The sequence below is a fragment of the Acanthopagrus latus genome, chromosome 4, assembly GCF_904848185.1.
Source record: "Acanthopagrus latus isolate v.2019 chromosome 4, fAcaLat1.1, whole genome shotgun sequence".
NCBI classification, from domain to species: domain Eukaryota; kingdom Metazoa; phylum Chordata; class Actinopteri; order Spariformes; family Sparidae; genus Acanthopagrus; species Acanthopagrus latus.
Genome location: NC_051042.1, coordinates 32,813,859 through 32,836,376, shown reverse-complemented (window position 1 = coordinate 32,836,376; position 22,518 = coordinate 32,813,859). Strand labels below are relative to the sequence as shown.

The 22,518-nt window shown below is 43.9% G+C and overlaps 1 protein-coding gene across 1 annotated transcript in view; it reads right to left on the bottom strand.

Annotated features, from left to right (window-relative positions):
• Positions 1-21,774, bottom strand: part of c1qtnf4 (C1q and TNF related 4) — a 30,393-nt gene extending 8,619 nt beyond the window's left edge. Inside the window, exon 1 of the mRNA XM_037096411.1 lies at positions 21,624-21,774. The gene's annotated coding sequence lies outside the window, so the exon portion shown is untranslated. The remainder of the gene's footprint in view (positions 1-21,623) is intronic.
• Between the last annotated feature and the right edge of the window lie 744 nt (positions 21,775-22,518).

Sequence of the window (22,518 nt, the reverse complement as noted above, 5' to 3'; positions counted from 1 at the left end):
TAAATTCTAAAACTGAAAAAAATCCCACCTCCTCCCAACAGAGGCAGGTACGCAGGTAGACAGACAGGTAATCCATCCCATCTTTTCTGGGCTGCATGAAACTGAAGGATTATTCGAGGCCTGCAGCCGCCACAGATACTGAATTTTTATTTTTATTTTGTCACAGCTGTCAGGATGTTAAAAAAAAAAAAAACTTCCACAAATAAAACAACAAAAAAATGCCTCTTGAATAATTCAGCACCCCGAGCTTTAAATATCACACCTTTTAGAAACATTAGTTTGTTTCCTCTTCAGATCAGGCCTTTAACAAACATGTCAGCTCTCTGTTGGAGAGAAGAGCGAGGTGAAGTGTTTCAGCTGTGTGTCTCGACTGAGCAGCAACCTTCAGATCTGAGAAATGAAGCCGATGCTGAAGTACCAAGAACTGCAGTTCTTAAAGTGGCCACCGGAGGCTCTACAAGCAGATCAGTTCCTGTAAGAGCTCATGTTAAAATGTCCAACCGCACCGCAGGAAGGAGGCGCCCCGAGCTGTCTGCTGGGCCTCAGCTGATTCCAGACCCTGAACTTCATCTCGCTGCTGTATTTATGGTGTTGATGCCTTTTGGAGGATTTAAATTTAGATATGGGACATGTTATTTGTCTTTCTATCTGGTTAAATGGACTAAAAGGTTGTAGTGGAGGGAAAGAGGCTGGTGTTTTGGATTAACGAGGGACTCTTATTCTTAATTGACTGCAACATTACTTTGTGAACATACAGAGGGGAGATGGGAAGTGTTGCCAATTCTCCGTCTCCTCCTCTGTGTGAACGCTTCAGATTACGGCGAGGGGTGAAATTTTGCTCCGGCGCTGATCCGCCTCTGGAGGTAGTATCAGGGCCGTATTAATGGAGAACCAAACCAGTCTGAATGGATAAGCCGGCGGCACGGAGCGAGGACGTGTCCATCGTACAGTCTGATCACTGCACAGGTCCTTCACTCAACTAGATACAGAGACATTTCCCACAAAGCAACGTTACAGGACCAAACAACAGTAACGTAGCAACTGTGACTGTCTGTGGCAGCTTTTATAAGGGGAAAAAAATACACAGCTGTGAGTGGAGAAGTGTCTGTCCTCCTGTCTGTCCTCCTGTCTGCCCTCCTGTCTGCCCTCCTGTCTGTCCTCCTGTCTGCCCTCCTGTCTGTCCTCCTGTCTGCCCTCCTGTCTGTCCTCCTGTCTGCCCTCCTGTCTGTCCTCCCAACTCTTCGTTACATTTCTGCCTGAAAAACAGCGTCTGTCACCGGCAAAAGAAACTTCAACTCACTGAGAAAACAGCAAATAAACCTGAAGTAAAGTTACGTGAATATTTATATTTGAACACAGATAGCTTGTGATTATCAGCTAGCTCAGTTAATTCCACATCACAGTGGCTCTGCCCAGTATTTCATATAGTCAGTGGTATCGATGTGGCAGAGAACAGGTTTTAAAACAGCTTCAGATATTCAGCATCAAGATGTATCAATGTATTAATATTATGAGATGTCACGATCCTACACATTGTTTTTGTTTGTAAGAGAAGCTCAGATTGGAAACACGGCTGGAAGTGATGCTGTTAACATGTATGCAGACAGAAAAACCTGCATGTGTGTCAGTCAGCGCTGCTTGTTTTACCTGAGGCAGCGTGAATGAGGACATCAAGACTGAATGATGAAACATTTCATCAGTCAGATGATTTTAAACGTATTCTCTAAATCTTCACTGCGCTCTAAACCTATTTTCACGGTCGTGCATCAGCGCCGAGGCCTTGAAGTTATTTACTGTTGAAACTAAATGTTCTTCTTGTATGTGTATACTAAATCGACCTTTTTAAATGGAAACTAATTATAGCGGTTAATTGTACTTAAGGCACTGAGCCACAACTGATCGTTTTTGTCTGATTACTTGTCCCACTGCAGCTGGGGGAGAAATCCATGCTGCAATGGCAAAAGATGCTGCAGCACCAACTCGCTGCATATATAATAACTTTCCTTTATGAATATTAGCTCACTTTATTTTCTGTCCTGTAGCCTGAAGTAAAAACCAAAACAAAAAAAAACAAAAAAATAACACTAAATTGAAAATGCAGCAGTGAGGCTTGTTCACATAATGGCAGCTTGCACTAAGAAACAGTGTTTGTTTGTCTGTGTAATGGCAGCAGTTTTAACGAGTCACGTCGACAGACTGCACTCCTCAGAGAGCGCGATGCTTCAGGTTCAAACAGCAATGAAAGAATAGATCAAACAAACCTCCTCCATAATGAGCACCCATGGGAGTAAAGCACAGAGAGGAGCAGCAGAACAGAGCCGAACAGGAAAGACTAGAGCAGAATTAGTCCATGCAAATATGTTTAAAAAAAAAAAAAAAAAAAATTTAAAAAAAGACCACTGTTAAGCACTTTTTGAAAACACACTTGTCACTTTCATTCGTCTTGCACCATTTTTAAAGGAGTGTGATGCTTTTTTAAATTTGGGATTGGTCACATAGTGCAATAGGAAAACTGATTTTATTTGATTCTGGAATGACTTGTACATGTTTATTAGTTTAAACACGTCGTGAGATTCAGTAATCTGATTACCAACCAAAACAGACAATTCTAGAGAAAGAGAGGTGATGATTATCCTTCCCAGGTTGTCGAATACCGACACTTTGAGCTGGTGTTCGCAGCACAGAACCACTGGGATGGAGTTGGGCCTGAATAAACAATGTATTTCTTTGTTTATTGTATTTGTTATTTGATTCATTATTTTGTTAATGCATCAGGAACAGCTAAATGTAGCTGTTTGCTTCAAAAAGTTGTTAGGACTCATCGAACGACTCTGTAAGGACACTCCCACACCGGGTTTAAACCCCTGCGACTCCCCTCCAGTTGGCTAGAACCGAGGAAGCCTCTTTAATGAGAGGTGAACCGTCCACAAGTGGCGCTAACGGCTCTAAAATTCAGATTTCACATGTGACCCTAACAACTCTTTGAGGATACTCCCACAACATGGTTTAAAAGCCTGTGACTCCACCCCAGTTAGCTAAAACAGAAGGAGCCTCTTGGATGAGCAGTGAAACTGAAACAGGTCCAGTTGCTCACGATACAGCACCTAGAAGTCAAAAAGTACTTTATTTTCCAGATTTATATCCAGTACAGCGAGATGCTACTGAAATAAAGCTGTATGGAAAAAAGGTAGTGTTGGGTACAGGTATCAAACTGCAGGTAAAAAAAAAAAGGTATCAAACAGCAGCAGATAAAATATACAAAATACTCTTATATTTCTCTTTTTTGTGTGGATGCTTCTCAGATTGTGTTTGTGGATAAAAACTGTGTGGCGTTTCCTCTGAAATCCAAAGAGTTTTTAAGTATTCAGTGAAGACACTGATGTGAGCAGCTTCACTGGAACCTGCACCAGTTAATTACTTTGATGAAAGCTGTTGATGATACTTGATTCAAGAGGAGAGGATATTATATATTCATTGTTTCCCTCTCAGTGATGCTGCTCCCACTCGTTTGTGTGTGAACCAGCAACCTTCCAGCAAATTATAGCTTATGCAAACTTCACACGGCCACCGGCGCTTAATTATGATGGCCAAATGCCAATGAGGAGATTAAAGGAAATCATCAGTACATTTTCTACAGATTAAAAAGAGGGTAAGAAGATTATGAGATGACTAATCCATCCATCCATCTATCCATCCATCCATCCATCCATCCATCCATCCATTCATCCATCCATCCATCCATGCCAGACTCGCCTGCCCAGCAGCTTCCCTGAGGGGGTCTTGGGGGATTCCCACAGTCTGGACCAGACTCTTCTATCTCCTCACCAGGGTCACTCCTAGATGTGCTTTGGGTTTCTCATCACAGTGGGTCATACTGTGTAAACTCAGCCTCAGGACGGTGACATTTGGTGCGTTTACTTTGATGTGCTCGAGTAAACAAATCCCCCTGCCTTCCTCTTTCCACTTCTTGATTTCTGTCTTGCTTCCATTACTTTAAGTTTCAGGGTAATTATGCTTCTTCTCAGAAGTTCCTTGAACTGCTCCTTTAAGAGTAGGGACTGATTGTAGCCATGACTAAAACAAACTGTCAAAAACACAAAGAACCGGAGAAAGAAGGGAGCATCATTAAATCACTGAATGTTGCATTGGTGCCTGATTTGTGGTGTTAGCTGTGTTGAAGTCTATGGGAAATGTATGGACCTGTAAAGTGGGTCTGTGATGACGGACTAGTGAGTAGACGAGTCTCTGTGTTCGCTGTGACGACATTTAATGATGGATTTTAGGTCGTAGAACATCAGTCTGAGGTGAATTCACACCTTATTTTGCACATTTAACTGGAAACCAGTTTAAATAACTCAGACATTGAAACGAGGGAACCAGATGTGCAAAAACTCTCAATGATTTCTGGGTTTTAGGACTCATTACTTCATCACTGTGTAACACTCAGAACATGAATCTTTCCAAAATCGTGATCGTAGTGATCCTGTTCTCTGAAGTCTGTTCTTTCACCTTCTGGAGGCATTTCTTCATCAGAAGTCACATCACGTGGATATGTTGTGTTTCAAGTCCCTGAAAGTTGTTCAACATTTCTCATTCCTGTGCCATTACCTGCCCGGCTCTGCCAGAGAAGCTGGTTGCCAGTCAGTAAACAAGCGTATGGCCAGAATTGGGTGCTGGTTTCAAAACCAATATTTGCAGTGAGACTGACTGAGACTTGATCCAGCAGGAAAGCTATGACACATTTGCATAAAATCCCATCACGTCACCATCATGTGGGTTTTGTTGGGGATTACTAGAACAAAGTTGGTTGAGCAACCAGATGCTGAAACCACCTGGCTCTCCTCGACGGGGGGCGGCAGCACTTGGACCAGATCAACGAGCTCCTTACACGCTCATAAAACACAGCAAGCAGAGAAACATCCTTGTGTCCTTGGCTGCTGGTTTTCTGCTGCTTTCCATCGTTCCCGAGGGATTATAACAAAGCTGAGGGGCCGAAGGAATATCTGAGTCCAGAGCTTTGCATTATGGCTCAGCTCCATCATCAAGACCGAAGTCTCTGCGGAGTTTACGCTCAATCTCATCGTCCTTTTCATCACAACTTAAAAAATTGACTGGGCAGCAGCTCAAAACGCACCTAGATAGGCCAGGTCAACTGTTTCATCAGGAGCCAAACTGTATAAAAATCCATTCACACGTAGCTGCTCGAGCTGCACTGCCAGCATGTCTAAAAAAAGAACAAAAGCAAGAAGCTGGACAGCAAAAAACTGAGAGTAAACACTGGTGTCGCTTCTGAAGAAAAGCTCTCAAGATGAACCGGAGCGTTTCTTCAGTTCTGAGTAATGACACAAATATTTTTAGTAATCATTCCATCACTATGTTTGACTACAGTCCAACGGCAGCAGATCGACAAATTTCAGAGAGCTAGGAAACAAAAAATAAATAAATAAAAACCTTCGGGGGGGAAAATAGGAAACAGGAAATGAAACAGGAATTCAGGAAAAGACTCATCAATCCTCGAAGCTCCCACAGACGACGACCTCCTGAGGATCCATTAAAAAGATGTTTGTCAACTGAAAGCGCTGTGAGTCTTCGTCTCTGTGCCATCATGTAGTTTCAACCCTCTCCATTCTGTTTTCAGCCTGTTCATTATACCGAAGCATGAAATACGCTGTTATCCTGGAAGGTGAGGGGTTGCACGCCTCAGTGACCGCAGCAGGAGGACTCTTGATCTTAGACGGGTGGCCCGAGGCAAACTGGTCTCAGGCGAGCAGTCGCGGTCTGCATGGACGGGTGACTAACCGCAGCGCTGCTGAGTGAAGCCTTAAAGCAGCAGAGGAGTGCTGCGGGTGAACAACGCCTGATGAGGCAAACGCAAGACAGACGAGTGTTTCTAGGACAATTCTACAACCTGTGACTTACATCCAGTGCCAGAAGGAATTAGTCCTTCATGTAAGGATGAATCCAAACCTGCTATTAACATTTTTTTGTAGAAAGTGAGATATTTGATGACCGTGTAAGGGTCTACTTTCAAGCCATTAAGTCAAGGTTGGTTGAAATAGAAATGTGATGTATAAACCAGAGAGCTGAGGTGGATAATAGCTGGATTTTGCATTGATAACAGTGACGCATGAAGATGCAGCAGCCAGCAGCTCCTCTAAATGATGCTACATTTTGATTTTTCTAGCCGTGATTTTTTTTTCATCGTCACTGGAGAAGAAAGCAGGTGTTCTGATTTAAGAGCAGCGGACTTTGAGACCATCGCAGACTACGACGTCTTTCAACCATCCACCCGGACCGTCTGGACTGTTGGAGGGAGCTCTTGGTTTAAAGCTGCTCCTGGCTAACGTCTGGTCGAAGGGAAAGGAAATGGACAAACTAGGACTCAGGCTGGCAAAACAACGTGAAATCTATAAACTGCTGATCCCGCAGAGACCCGTCTGCACCACAACATCTGGGATCAAGCTGGTTCACTTGTTGATCGGTACCATTTATTACCCATACTGTAACTATTGTGCACATGTATTAGCTGCTCTGACAGACATCTTACTCCACTCACGCTGCTGTCATCTCTCCGTCCACCGCTTGATAATTATTTCAGCCATCATCTGATCTCTCGTATCTACGTAACATCTCTGCGGCTGTGATTCTGACAGTGTTTGACATTCAGAGTCAGTCGGCTCAGGCTTAAAGGATTGATGTGCCCTTCTAAGAAAAAGACGAGAGAGATGGAAGGACCATGTCTGAACACAAACAGCACTTATTTGTGTGTGTGTTTTTTTTTCCTTCCAGCCAGCAGGAGCCTGTCAGCTGAACCCCTTTTGTCTCCAAAAGGTCAGCCTATCAAGGACTTTGAAACCAGCCTTATTTTTAGATTGACCTTCATGCATTTTTGAGATGGATTGTAAAACGTGGCTCACACACACACACAAGGACTGTCGATCTCAACCCCCGAAGCTCCTTGTAACTTTTAAATATAGTTGAATTATGCAGGGACATGAAAAAGGACCCTACGTTTGCACATCAGCGTGGTTGTCGTTGTGTCACCTCGCGCTGAACTAAACATCCAGTCGAACAAAAGCAGGTTCATCGCTTTACAGGCTCGCTTCTTTGTTCGACTCTCGTATGGCCTCGCCATCAAATTACCCACCAGCTCGCGGTATCAGATGCATCTGTGCTTCTGCTCCATCTTCCCTCTCTCACAGGTGGTGGCTCTCTCTGAGATCATCCCTACGTCTATAAATAGACGAAGGAGAGGCTGATTTCTCCTCCCTGGAGACAGATCGATAACTGATGATTGAGGTGAGAAGGAGGAGGACGAGGAGGAGGAGGAGGGAGAGGCGAACACAGCTGAAGAAATGTGAGTGTGGATTTACAGAATAAAGTGTGAAGATGTGGGAAGTTGTGTGGCTGTGTTACTGTTATTTATGGGGGATGTATATAAAGTAAATGTGTGTGTGGAATGTATAACTTTGTTATGTGGGAGGTGATGTGTGTGTTTGTGTCGTCCTGGCTGTGTAGGTTGCTGCTGGTGTGTGTGTGTGATTAAAGGTGTGGGTTCCCATATATATATATATATATATATATATATATATATATATATATATATATATATATATATATATATATATATATATATATATATATATATATATATATATATATATATATATATATATATTGTGTGTGTGTGTGTGTGTGTTTGTGTGTGTGGGTCCTGCATTATATTAAAAAACATAATGCGTGTGCGGTTGTGGGTGCAACAGTGTGTGTTTGTGTGTAGCTAGCTGCTCATGTGTGAGTACAGTGTGTGTGTGTGTGCACGCGTGATTTGCATGTGTGACAATGCTTATGTATTAGTGAGTGTGTGTGTGTGTGTGTGTGGATCTCTCCTCCACGCTGGGCCATCTGCTCGAGGTGATAACAAACACATCAGCCTCCAGACTGAAGCACAACAACCGGTCTCCAGCTCTCCCCGGCCGGAGGAGGATTACCAGTTTATATTACCTTTAAGTCTGCTCTGAGAACCTGTTAATGGTTTTTAATATTTCCTCCTGCAGAGCGCACGCAGCGGTGTCATCATCTAAATGTCTCTGGGGGACATTTAACCCTCAGACAGGATCCTGAATTTGTCTCCCAGCTACTAAGACTGGAGTTAGAGGATGATTGCAGCGTGACTGGAGTTCTCCACTCACACGCTTTTTTAAAAAATTTGTGTCTTCTAATTAACAGAGAAGCACCTGACTTCAGGTGTGGTAAGAGGGTTTTCTTGTGGGTTCAAACACAGACAGTTTAGTTGCTGGAGCTCTGTGGAGATGTTTAGTGTTATAGGTGTAGTACCAGATGTCAGCCAGGAGCGGAACAAATAAACCGGATCTGGGCCACAGCTCGTTCTTTTCAGGAGGGCTGGATCTGGCAGGATGTGGGCTGGTTAAGGGTGTCTGGTAGGTTTTCCTTTCTGTGTGTGTAACTGACTGACTTTCAGGCCCACCATCGATCATAACCAGTCTGTGACACACCAGAAATGTAAGTGGGTGAAAGTCGGAAGTTACTGTAAATTAACAATGCGATTGGTTCTACAGACCAACTTACCGGGATGTTAACACACAGTCACTTCCTGGCAGACAACAGAAAATCTGCATCTTTAATATTTCAGACGAGAGACAGAGCAGAGCGGAAGTAACGCAGGATAACGACGGCTGTGCTGCCGACATGATTCGGCGGATCAGCCATGTAAGCCATGTTTCTTTCTGACCTGATGGAAAGTAAAATATAGTCCATTATTCTTTGCACTATAATGTAGCTCACTTTCTGTCTCTACTCCGTCTTTACTCTCACTGATTTTGTCCACATTCTCGTCACAGTTGCTTCCACTAAAAGCCTCACGGGTCACCTGCAGTCTTCAACATTTATCTTAAGAGTCTTGAGAAAGCTGCGGAGCTGTGACAGCATAATGAGGGTATGTATAAGATTTGATTTTTAACTAGCGCTGTAACCTCGTGTGAATGAGGAGCAGACGACTTTAATTTTCTTTAAAAGAAATCCTAAGCTCTTTGGTCAGAGTGTAATCAGCTCTCAGAGTAGCTGTTTGACTGCCAGCGTGGCTCCAGTGTAAATGCATCTCTTTTCTCTGCCTCCCTGAACAACATCCCTCTCTCCGTCGCTCCCTCTCGTACCCCCCGCTTCTCTCTCATTAGATCAAAGCCACACAGAGAGAACTATTGTTCCGTGGTATAGGCGAGCGTGGCCGCCTGCCTGCACTGAAGCCACGATAACAAAGAAACACTCATGGCGCACATACACGAGTGAAAACACACATATACACACACACACCGCTTATTAGGGAAAATTCAGCTTCAAGAAACATTTCGTCATTTTGGGATATATGTTGATTTGCTTTCTTTCCGTCAGCTCAGAGGGTTAACTAAAATCTTGGTATCTGGCACATCAACCCTCCCTACTCCACCTCTGATAGGTTAGCTTCATTCATTGTGCTCAAACTGTCGACTCTCACAGTGGCTCTACCAGCAGTTTTTGAGCTGTAGTTCTGCAGGTAAACACACCGACCTCTTCGGCCTCCCTCCCTCCAGCAACGCAGCAGGATGTTCAAGTCATGTGACTGTGAAGTCGTCTCTAACATTTGTTTTTTAACTTCTGCAGATTTAATATACACATTTCGAAAATCACAAAGGTGGTGTTCATCTGTCAAGATCTTTTTTTTGTTGAGGGAACCAGGATGATGCCAACTTCTAGGTTGGCCTATAAGATTACGCCATCCCTGCACCCCTCTGTGCTAAGCTAGGCTAAATACATCCTCATAGCAGCTCTGTGCTTCTGCCCTGAATATTAAATGTTAATATCAGCTCATTTAGTCCTACATTTAATGTGAACTTGACGTGATACGTATTGTAGAGACGTCAATCTGTGTATCTGTGCAGAAACGTAAAATCCAGACATTTCATTCTGGAATCACAACAGCTCGAGCTCATCTCGTCCACGTTAAAATTGATCAAACATCATTCCATTCACTACGTCCAGGCTATATAAATATATATAACCCACACAGAAGGGATGAAACATCTCTCGCTTCGTGAGTTCAGACAAACATCCATTGTGAAGCTCCAGCTCAGGGCCAACACCCCCCTCATCTCCTCACAACAAAAGAGGGGAGTGTTGGAGGCTGCGGCTGCTTTCTCCTCTCCCACCGCCATCTGAGTAAAAACCCGCCTTTGAAAATGACTTTCGTTAGAACTGCAGCACGAAGCCTTAAAAAGCCACCCAGACACACAGTCAGCGAGAGCAGATCCTCTTGAGCTTGATCCTGATGGGAGAATAATTTGACACTTCGTCTTCGTGCGGATATTCATGAAAATCGTACGATAAAGTGGCGACGTGAGACGCTGAAGGCCACGAAAACTGATGTGCCTTATTCGTGATAATGGTTTTCCGTCTCTCCTTATGTGTAATGGCATCAACAAGGATATTAAAGCAAAAATCTGTCCGCTCACTTCAAACAGCATCAAACTGTGATTTCAGGGACTTATTTTCTGATGAAGTGGCACATTTTCTTTCCTGGACTCCACAGCGCTGTCAGAAAGTATTAGGACAGTGATGTTTTCACTGTGTTGGGAGGCTGAAATGCTGACTTCCAGCTTCTGTTCACGTCCGTATATGCTGAGCACTGTAGTACTTTTAACTTAAAAGCGGCTGTTGTCACCCGTAAAACCTCAAAGGGGGTCGCCAGAAGTGATGAACCTAGAGATAATGATCACATCAGTGTGCCGCTCCTCTCAGCTTCACAGAGCTTTAAAAAGGGTTTTTTTCAGATCGTTATCTGGTCGACCCACAACTTCACTGATGTGGTTTCACTCTCACCCCCTCAAATCAACACGTTCTTTCTCCTGAATCGTCAAATACGGCAGCTTGGTCAGTGACGCTCTACCTCCCCCTCTTTCAGCATCGCTTTTCAATGTGAAGGCCTCCGAGTTTAGTGCCTAAACCAAATCAAACCATGTGACACAACTCATGCTAACAACGTGTTTCCACTGGCCTCCAAAGTGGCCACAGAAAATCAGTTACTGCAGTTTTTAAGACACTGTAAAACATGGTTCATCAGATTTGGACTAAATACCTTAAAAATTGAAAGCCGTCTTGCTTGTTTCATTTCAGACTCGGTGTTCCGGAGCACAGAACCAAAATAAATGCTGCACACTGCACTTTCCCTTAAACCTTCCCCTCAGCCACCTACCTCCTGTGATTATGTAATTTTTGTCAGAACGCATTTCAGCAATTCCTTGTCTGACCTCGATCCACATTATGCAGCTAAACTGAAAATGTTTTGATAGCAACAGTGAGAAGACGCGTTCCTGCTGCTGTGAGTGGAAATATGTTCCGCTGTAAAACATCCATCACAGTCTGCAGACAAACTCTGACCGGCTCTCCTTGTTCTGACTCGCATTTATTTAACATTTGTTGTCACGTTAGCAGCAGCTAATGGATGAACTGACATGAAGTTTGTCTCAGACATTAATAACAATCAGAGGATGATGTTACAGTAAAACCACCAGGTGAAACCAAACAGAGCACAAATATCTGTAACGATCGTCTGCTGCACAGGAAACTGTGAAATCTGTCAGCAGATGAAAGCAGAACCAGGACGACATTATCATAAACTGTGATGAATGTTTCTGACGGACACTTTGGGAAAGTTCATCCTGATCGTCCCCTTCAAAAGTCACTGTTGTAGAAGTAGACACATCAAGTTAAAATATTAAGTTGGTGACAGTAAATGTCAACTGTAGGAATAGTGTCTGAAATTACATGTAGTTAAGTATAAAAGCAATTATCTGGCAATATATGTACATAAGTATCTAAAGATAAAAGTAAAAGTCAATTATACTAATATCCAGATCCCAAATTCATCATTTTCTGATTATAAGAATCAGCATTTTTGTTAAAATATGTTTGCAAAAACAATAAAGTAGTTTCAGTTTTTGCTACTTTGGCTCTGATGCAGCTTGTAATCTGCAAAGTAACTAACGTTATTAAATAAAAGTCGCAGAGTAAAAGTACAACATCTTCCTTCAAAATGTAGTGAAGTGGAAGAATAAAGTCGCAGAAATACTCAAGTAAAGTACAAGTATATCAAAGTAATTGTACTTAGTTACCTGCCATCACTGCTTCTAATATCTTTGGATCAACCTGGAAATAAATACCCGTCTAATCATGTGTGATTAGAAAGTTAACCTGACCAGAACCAGAATTATCCTCCAACATGAGCCTCAAAATGTTCGCCATGATCATTTTTAGTCCAGACAGCGACCAGATTGTTCCACAGAGCACTTAAACCTTCATCATCTTCCACCGGTTGGATGTAAAAGTCGATATAGTTCAGTTCACTGCAGGACACGTAGTGAGCGCACACACACACCCCGATAGACTTCGGTGCCCTTTAAGAATCTATCGAGTGTTGCCGGTTTGAGAAAGAATGAAAATCAATAAGTGTTTTACCTGGTTCCTTCAGTGAGGTGAAAGACTGATTCCAAAACCTCCCAGGGCTCATTAGTCGGAGCACAGAACCAGCTCTGTCTTTCTTTCTCTTCCTCCAATCAATTTCATGCAGAACACAAAGAAAGAAACAAGAAAAAAAAAAAAAAAAAAAATCAAGACCGCTCCCGTCGGCGTGCGCTTGTGCTGAAGCCGCCTCAGTCAGACTCCGACCTGCTGGGAGCTTCTGAGGGAGGGTGCATATGAAAGTTCACACCGCTGACTCAAAGTCAATATCAAAATGTGCACTTCCACCGAGGATGGACATCAAAGTCGTCAGTCTGTTGTTATCATTACATCCGTTATCGGGACATTCTTAACGGTGGAAACAAGTATTGGCGTCAGTAATCAGGCAGTGTGTGCAGACAGAAGCCCAGAGGAGCGCGACGGTTCTGGGCAGAGGAACTGACAGCGAGCACCTGGAGTCTAAACTAAAATCCCTCCTGTGGGTCATCAAAGTTTGTCTTTATGAATATTTAATGCTTTTCTTAACACTGCCACGCGCTTTTGAAGCCACGGTTTGAGATCTACAAAAGAAAAAACCTTTTCGGCTGTAAAGTTTCATCTGGGACAAACTGGCTCTGCGTTTCCTGTGTAGGCTAAAAAAAACCTGTCGCCCTTAAATAGATGTTGAAGAGATGACTGTCAGGGACCTCTTCTCCATTATATCATTACGTTTTCTTTTCACGAATCACACCACTCTAAATGATACACAGAGACACACATCCTCCTTCTAACAAGATCAGGACTCTGTTAGCTGTAAGAAGCGCCTGTTGTCACGTGTTTGAAGCAGAAACTCTCCTCGTCTGCAAAACCAGACACCGACTGAGCCTGAGATCTGTGTTCTCCTCAGGAAATATCTCTCAGCCTGGCAGCTTAAACTTCACCTGGACACACAGGTTAAGTTACCAATTCATCACAGGTGTTGTGTTACCAGAGTGCACAGACCTCAGCTGTCAAATGTCTAAAACCAACTCGACCTTCGTTGTATGTTTTGCTGAATTGTGAACTCACATTATCCCAAATGTTTCCAACAACCTTTTAAGTGTAAGGAAGAGATCGATCTCATTGATCTGATGATCTCGTCTTTCATGTGTCGGTTTCTCCGATTAACTGAAGGCGTTCAGTTCATGACTGAACATATTAACCAAAGCTATTTCACACAGAGACCCTCCTGTTCGCCGCCTGGTTATTTCACATCCAACAAAACAACATCAAGGAAAGTGTGCGTTTCATTTAGTCACCTGTCGCATTCAAATTACAACCATGTTAAAAGGGCCACTATGTAGTTTTTTTTTGGGGGGGGGTAAATTCAAACTCTGAATTTTTATATTCACAATGTTAAAGAGGTAATAATACAAACTCAGAAATATCTATTTGTTTTCATGAGTGAATCAACAAGCTGTTCTCAGAGGAAAATATGGCCCGAGAATATAAGCGAGAAAGGTGGCAGGGTCCGCCACATGTATACAAAGTAAAACAGTATAGAGTGTGTTTTACTTGAAGGTCAGTTTGTTTATTCAGTTTATTCAGTCGTGCACCTTTAACCACCTTGGCATCTATACGGCGCTTTAAACTGAAGCATTTCAAAGTCTGCCTCTCAATCACACTCACACTGATGTCAGCAGAGATACAATCGGGGATCAATTTGAGGTTCGGCGTCTCGCTCAGACGACCTGCTGAGGCAACAACCACCGCAGCTGCAGAATAATAAGGAGAATCGAGGGACACATTGATGGAAAAGCATCGAATTGGAAGCTGCATTTCCTCTAAGGCCACTCCACGTCCACATGGTCATTGTGCCTCCCAAAATATGTATGTTTGTGTATTTGTGTTACAACCAGTTCACCCTGTTACCTCTGTGACTCGTGTACTGATTCAAAAATTAAGTTAAATACAGTCGATCAGTCGTGGAAGGTCATTATGTTTGACGTAAGAAAAGGTTTATTGTACTGTAGAAATATAAATGGTGCGTCCATGAAGTTAAATGTATTCTGCGCTGCTTTCTGCTGTGAGTCAATGTTATTCTTCACATGATAAACGGTGCGATCTCTCCCTGTTGCTTCCTCCTGCAGCTCCTCGCGAACAAGCGCCTGCATTTTTTCATACGAACACAGAGAGGGTGGAGGGTGTCAGTAATCCTCTAAAATAAACAATTCAACCTCCCCATCTTCTGGAGTGTTTCGTGATTCTGCCTTTTTTTTTGGTCTGTGCCAGGTTCGACACCACCCTCCTCTGCTGCCTCCTCCTCCTCCTCCTCCTCCTCCCTCTATGAGTGCACAAAGGAAAAGAAAAAAGCACGAGTGGCTAATGAGCACCCGCTACACCCATCTCACTGCTACAAGCTGACGATGGAGCGACCTGGTCACTTGGGACCGATATCAAAGAGAGTCAGGGGGGCTGTTATCTGGAGGTGTGGTGACAGACCCCTGCTGTGGCTGTCCCACTCATTAGTCCCCCTTCCTCCCTCGCTCCGCTGCCTCTCATCCACCCATCCTCAACACTTGTCACCGCGCTGTCAGCTGCCTGCTCAACTGCAGACGCAGGACCAGCCTCGGGGACCGGACGGACAGAAACACAGAGAGAAGGAATACAAAAAAGAAAAGAAAGAAAGAGAGGAGGATTTTGAGGTGTAAGCCAGGCTTGTCAGCTGAAGCAAACAACAGAAGGGATCCATTTCTATGAACTCTAATCCGTCCTGTAAACGTCTTTAGTTCTCCTGCCACTGTCTCGGTACAAAGACAACCTGCAGCAGAGACACTGCTCTCTCAGTGCTGTCAATTCACCCGACACGACTGCAGAGAGACAGAGAGATGAGAGGAAGAGAGAGGAAGAGAGAGGAAGCGAGAGGAACGACGACGGCAGCAGCCTGGTGTCTTGCCAGGAAACACGACGGGGTTCGATCCACCCAGTGACAGACGAGACGTGAGCCGACCGGGCCGGCTGACTGCTGCTCATTGTGCGTCTGATTATTGGAACCAAATAAACAAATGTCACTCATGTAAGAAGCTGCTCCTGGATTCAGATCTGAGCCAAGTGCAGCAGGAAAAATAACACTTTCTCATTCGCAAACCAAAAAATTGTTGCGACACTGATGTATTTTATATATTTATCTTCTCACCAGGACACATTTCTAGGATCTAAACCAACACAACAAGGTTTTGGTGTCGGTTCTCTGAGAATCTGGAGCCACCATTTTACATTTACACCTACACTGAGCCGTCATACAGGCAGAAATCCATCAGAAGAGGAACAGATTTCCACTTATCCACTTACTCACCGTTAATCCAATTAGTTCTTAAAAAATAATCTGGTTTCATCTAATCTCATTTTTCAATGATTCAGTCAGATGATTAACTCGAGTCGAGGCTTTCCAGTTGTTTTTTTTAAAGCTTTTTTATTAATCAATGTATTAAAGCCTGAAATATGGAAAATCTGCATGCAATTTTGTATTTTTTGTATTGTAATTTTGGATGCAGCAGCGTGCATATAATAAATATGACACATGAAATCAGTTTTTAGAAAATTCTGTGTGAATTTTTCTGACAAAAATGTTCAAAAATGTGTTTTGGCAGACTGATATTTGTGACGTGATGATGAGGAGCTTCTTCCTCTGGACTCTGTCAATGTTTGTACAACATTTCATGGCAATCTGTTGAAAAGTTGTTGAGACATTTCACTCAAAAGGAAAACAAATTTATAGGATAGGATTCATCCTCTGGGAACCATCAACGTCTTTCCAAACATCAACATCCCAAAGCTTTCTGACTTGAATCATTTCATTAGAGTCTCTTGAGTCCAACTGAAAGTACAGACAGGAACTGGGACCCTCTGGATTGGACCTCCGGGACGACTTTACAGCGACACAAACTAATGTGTCTCGACATCACAGCATCTTTTTCTCACCTGCTTCTTTTATTATTGAGCGCTATCACACTCTCCTCAGCAAGAGCAGCTAATTCACACGCTTCCTCGTTGTGACGGAAATATTTATAGGAAATGTAAAATACGCAAAGTCATCGTCATAAACTGACTGTGGTTATAATCAAGATGAAGACGCGTAGAGTCGAAATAATCCACTGATGGATGTTTTTCTGTTTGGGACTGGGGAGAGGTTACGTGAAGGTTAAGTTTGGTCTGGAATGAACCGTGTGTGTGTGTGTGTGTGTGTGTGTGTGTGTGTTTCAGGATGTTGCAGGAGACAGATAAGTGCAGCAACAGAGGGATTATCAGATGATGACTCGCTGTATAACTCCAACACATCCTCGGCTGCAGTGCTGTCATGTTTCCCCGCTCAGAGCTTATTACGTGACTTGTTTATAACAGACGTCCACAATAACTCGAACCTGGAGGTGTGAACTCAACGCTCGGAAACAGTCTGACTGCAGCTCCCGCCTTGTTTTCACCCAGCTGTGCTCGCTGCACCACGACCGACACACTCACCCGCCGTCGCTCGGGAATCTCATGCGGTTGGTTGCATTCTGTTTTTCGGCATCCTGTGTGGGATGCGTGTTACGGGTTTTAAGACTGGCCGGCTTCAGAACAAACAGACCTCCATCTGCTCGCTGCTTGCAGAGGTGTGTTATTCCGCTGCCTTCTGCAAAAGAGCCACATTCTGTTATATTTGGAAACAAAAATGCCAGTTGCACGAGCCAGGACCAGAACGTTAAATGTCCAACAGAGTCTCATTAAGGCATGAGGACACAGCTCAGCCAGAGGACTAACTGGAGGAGTGAGTAACGCTGATCATCTTGTCATAATGTGGGGGAACCCTGACGAGGAGCTGAAGGCATCGACCTGACCAGAGAGGAGGAGACAAACCACTTCAAAATTAAGGTGCTCTGATCAGACACCGATCGTTATGGGTCGGTATACATGATAAAAACTTTGATCAGTGTGAGGAAGCTTATCTATAGACCACTAACACAAATAACGCAGGACGCTGCTCACTAGCTCTCCTCCAGCCAATATCAATATGGATTTCCAGCGCCCTCGTGGTTTAACCAGCGTAAAATATTCACGAGGTCTGTGGCCGTATGCAACAGAGAAGGTACCAGGATACAGTTCTGGACCAGTTCTTGTCTCGCACGGTCTCACGATAGGCCAGCCAGCGCTGTGTAGTGAGAGATCACTGTGGTAACAGCTAGGAGACACACTCTGTTGTAATCAGCGTACTCAGAGTCAGTTCAATTTATCGTTTAGGGAAACAAAAAAAAAAATGTGGCGTTGACATTCACACTAACAAGGATAATAATCACTAATCGTAGCTGTTTGCAGACAACAATCAGCCGTACGATAACACATCTTGTTCTCAGGCAGGATGAAAAAGGAGCTGGCGAGGAGGAAAGTGAGCGAGGAAGGAGGACTACCTGGTAAGTCGATGGAAATATGTCTCAGAACGGCATACTCCAAACTCCATTCAGGGAACATACGTTTTAAAAGCTGTTTGCTTGTCGTCTAGCTGGCAGATCTAATGAAGCAGCTCACCTCCATTCATTGTGATGGGGGTCTTCTATGTATGCCCTAGATAACAGCTCTGGGATGTTGCCAAGATGGCTGCCAAGTAGCCAATCTTTCCCAAAAGGACATTGTCGGACCTGTCGACCAAATTCACCAGATCCTGTTGAGGCACGGACACAGGACCTCTGGGGCTGTCCTGTGGCTTCTGGCAGCAGATCCTTTTGAGTCCTGTGGGTTGCAAAGTGGGGCCCCCATCGATTGGACGTGGATCTGGGGAATTGGGAGGCCGGGTCGACGTCTTCAGCTCATTATCACATCTTTAGAGCTATTCCTGGGCAGTTTTTGCGGACTGGCAGGAAGTACCATGTGGGATTGTACTTGATCTGCTGCGGTGTTTGGGTGGGTGGTATGTGTCAACTTGGCATTCACATAAATGCCAGGACCCAGAGTTTCCCAGCAGAACATTGTTTCGTAACGAGATAATCAATGTTATTTACTTCACTTTTCAGTGGTTAATAGTTGGGGGTGTATACAAGTCAGATCTTTGCTTTGAAGTCACAACAGTTTATTTCTTGTGGCAAAGAAACTTTTCTGAAAGTTGAAATATGCTTTTTCACTTTATAACTGTCGTGCAGCAGCTCTGTCAGCAGCTTAGTAACATTTCCAAGATCAAACCGCTGCTATCCTTCGCTGACTTACAGGAAGGTCGTTCACGTAATTAGATGCTCCCGCTTCACTCAGGAGTCTAGTTCAGAAACCAGCAAGGCTTCAGTCTGGTACAAAATGATCTCTTTCAGTTTTACCGTCCACATGCTGGCTCACTGTCAGTTTTTAAATGTAATTTTCAATCACTATGGAAGTGCATTTATCACAGAAACAAGAAGGAGCCGCTATCTTGTAATAATGACCCTCGCTGCTCTGTAATTACAAGACAAATATTTTTCTAATAAATGTGATACAGATCTCATAATTATGTTGAGCCATAATCTTAAGATATGCAAGTTGTAATTATTTCTGTTTTGCTTGATGCTTCATGTTAGCCAAACACTGAAATGGTTCAACCCTGTTGCGCTGCTTAAGGAGCTGAGATCTCTGCAGTGTCTTGAGAAGACTCTTATTGTGGAACGTCACTCACAATCTACATTTTTTCCCCCACATTTGTTGGTGTAATTAAACGTATTGCGCTCCCCATTTCACACTGCGGCATCAGTAATGCAGAGTACTGCATGAGGTAGAGGGAGTCTTTGTGCAACAGAGTGGGAGAAGAAACAGTTGGAGCTTTGTGCGAAGAACAAGAGTATTATTTTTTTGCATCCGAACGATTCACACGTTGGATTCTAAAAATAACTGCGGCACGAAACACAAGAAGTCTGAGGTGTGTTTTTGACTGTTAGATGAAAAAAGAAAAAGGTTTTATGAACTTGAACGTAAACTGGCTCAGACCCTGGAAATTCGTATCAGGATAACACCTGTCACAGCTGCATCAGCAAACAGCAAATGAAAACTACCAAGAGCTGCAACCTGGTACAGGAACTCATTTACATTGCCAAGCTGCTGGATTTGCGAAATCATGTGATCTGGCCCCAGTGGTTCAGCAGCTACGAGGTTTGGATGTGAACACCAGCAAGAGAAACGACTGTTTGTTTGAAAACAACAATGGCTCCTCGAGAGGTTAGCGGAGCTGCTGATGTAGAGAATATTTCAGAGGAAGAGGAGCAAAATGCAGCACTGGGCTTTTCTCGATCAGTAAGAGGTTCATTCAGTATATTTTCAAAGTGTCTTTCCTTTTCCCTGGAAAGGGAAAGATACATATTTAGACTTAACTTAAGTCACAATCATCAGGATTTTGTAGAGTACGAGTACGAGTATTGTACGCATCACGAGTTTCTGTACTCGTGATAAAGGAAAATCCTCACTGGGTAGCTGATCAAATTTATTCCTTCAAGTTTATAAAAAGCTTGTTCTGCCAATAGTTTTCTTACTCTCGTGATCAAAAAAGTTGATCTGAAGCTGAATTCTGAGGCTGTTCTGCAAATAATTTACAAACTCGTACATGCACCTGGTTCTTGTGATGTCGCTGGATTGATGGGATACATAATGATCTACAGGTTTACGCCACAGGCGGATCACCTGCTGTTGTCAAAACAGAATCAGAGGTGAAACACTCCAAAACATCAGGTGTCAAAAAAGAAAGAAAGCAAAGAAGGTCAAGAGACCAGACACACACAGAGGGCAAGAGGACGCAAGCATGTATCAAAGCAACACTGTGTAGGCAAAATCTGAACAGTTGATCTTTTCCTGATTTCCAGTCTCATTTTCCGCTCGTCACATACCAACACTTTGCTCCCAGCCAGGAGGTCAGCAACACTGTAAATGTTTGCTTCAATCCTCCTCAAAGCAACAAGCTCAAAACTTTACCGAGCCACCTTCCAAGCCTACAGGCGCTGAGTTTCAGTGGAGTATTCCTTTACTTGTAATCAGAGATGTTGTGAAATCTCTATTCTGTATTCTAATTGCTGTTTCCTTTGTTTGCTGTCTCCACATCAGGAGCTGCATTCAGTCCTCAATAAAAAGAGGGCAGAAGCAGCTGGATGCAGGCACACAAACACACACAGATGCTGTAAATACTATCAGCATATGCCTCTTACAAATGTGTAATCCACACACACACACACACACACACACACACACACACACACACACACACACACACACACACACACACTGAGTCAGAAGATGAATCTGTAGCCCGCAGCAGCCGTGTGTTACACTGATGTGGATGGAGATAGTGTATCTGCAGACAAAAGGAGTCAACCTCCACAGATAAAGAGAGATCTCATCACCTCAGCCTTATTCACAGCCTCCTGCTGCCACGGGGCTCTGCGCTATCTCCACCACAGATAATTAAAGATAAATAAACCATAGGATATCCATGCATACTGTTTCTGCCACGCTGCAGCCTGCTGTGGCAAGATGTTACCAACAAGACAAAGCAAGTGTTGCACAGCTGATTATATAAAAGATGCAGGTTGTCCCTTTGCTCCCATTCTCACTCAGCACATTATATCAGCCAAGCATACGATATATGACCACGTATGATATCAACACTCGTGAATATATAACAGTGCATACATCCCTGCCTCTGCCAAGACTGAGGTATCGCTGTTTCTGGAGATCAGTGCAGATAAATAATGCATGCTGCTCAGACGCGGCACGACTGCTGAATACACACACACACACACACACACACACACACACACACACACACACACACACACACACACACACACACACAGTATAGTGCTTTAAAATCAGCACTGCATGCAACACTTAAGTAAATCATCCGTGAATATCAACACGTACGACCCTTGTTTGTATTTGGAGTTCATCTGGAGAATGACACTGGGACGAAACACATCGTGGACTCTTTGTTGATCCCTCAGGACACAACAAAACACCCAGGGATGCTCCGCTGTTTACGCTGCATTCCTGCACACTCACAACTTCGTCTGAGCACCAAGTTCATTGCTAATTCATTCTCCTTTTACACCTCAATGCAAAAAGGGATAAAAAAAAAACAACCTCTCACAGAGGCTGCAGAAGAAGAAGAGTCGTCTCACCTGTGTGGTCTTGGTGTGGTGTTTTCTGTCCTGGCTGTGCAGCGTGAAGCGCAGGGCTGAAACTTCGATCTCACCAGCGCTCTTGGATAAACCTCCCCTCCCTCTTCTCTCTCTCTCACTCCCCTCCTCTCTCTCTCTCTCTCTCTCTCTCTCTCAATCTGCTCTCTCCCACCCTGCTCACTCGTCCTCCTTGCTCTTTTTTTTCCTGTCACTCGATGCTTTTCCTCCATCTGCCTCTTTCTCCCTCCTTCGGTGTCTTTCCTCAACCTGCTGCTGCTTTTGAAGCAGCTTCAGGCTGGCAACCTCCCCACACCACCAACCACCCCCGACACCTACACACAATAAATATATATATATATGCTCAGGGGGGTTGTGATGTGATCAGGAGGTTTTGGAGGTGCAATGCGCACCACTGCAGTGTAGCTGCTGGTGAGATGCACTCAGATATGATGCTCTGTTAACCTAAATCGGTATGTGTGTTTGTGTGTGTGTGTGTGTTATTCACAGATAAATGGGAGGGGAGGAGCAGCCATGCCATAATAACTGTTGGGCTTCGCTACGAGGCGACGGTGCTGCCAACTTCCTCCCTCCTGCTCATTGTAGGGAGTCATTATCTCACCTCTGGGAGGGAGTGGGGGAGGGTGGTGAGGTGGGGGAGGAGGGGGGGAGGGGGGGGCAAAGAGAGAATACATGTAATGCTCTCAAATTGAAATTCATCCTACCCCGTCTCCCTTTATAATCTCATTCAAATTCCACAGTCTGTTGCTCGCTCATATTTAAATGAGCACTTGACTAAATCCCTCCTGTGCTTTTGCTTTTCTTGGCCGGCATTTGGCAGGCTGCCGCGCTCCATTGCATCTGAGCATCCTGGACGCTGCTCGGCAAACTGGCGCAC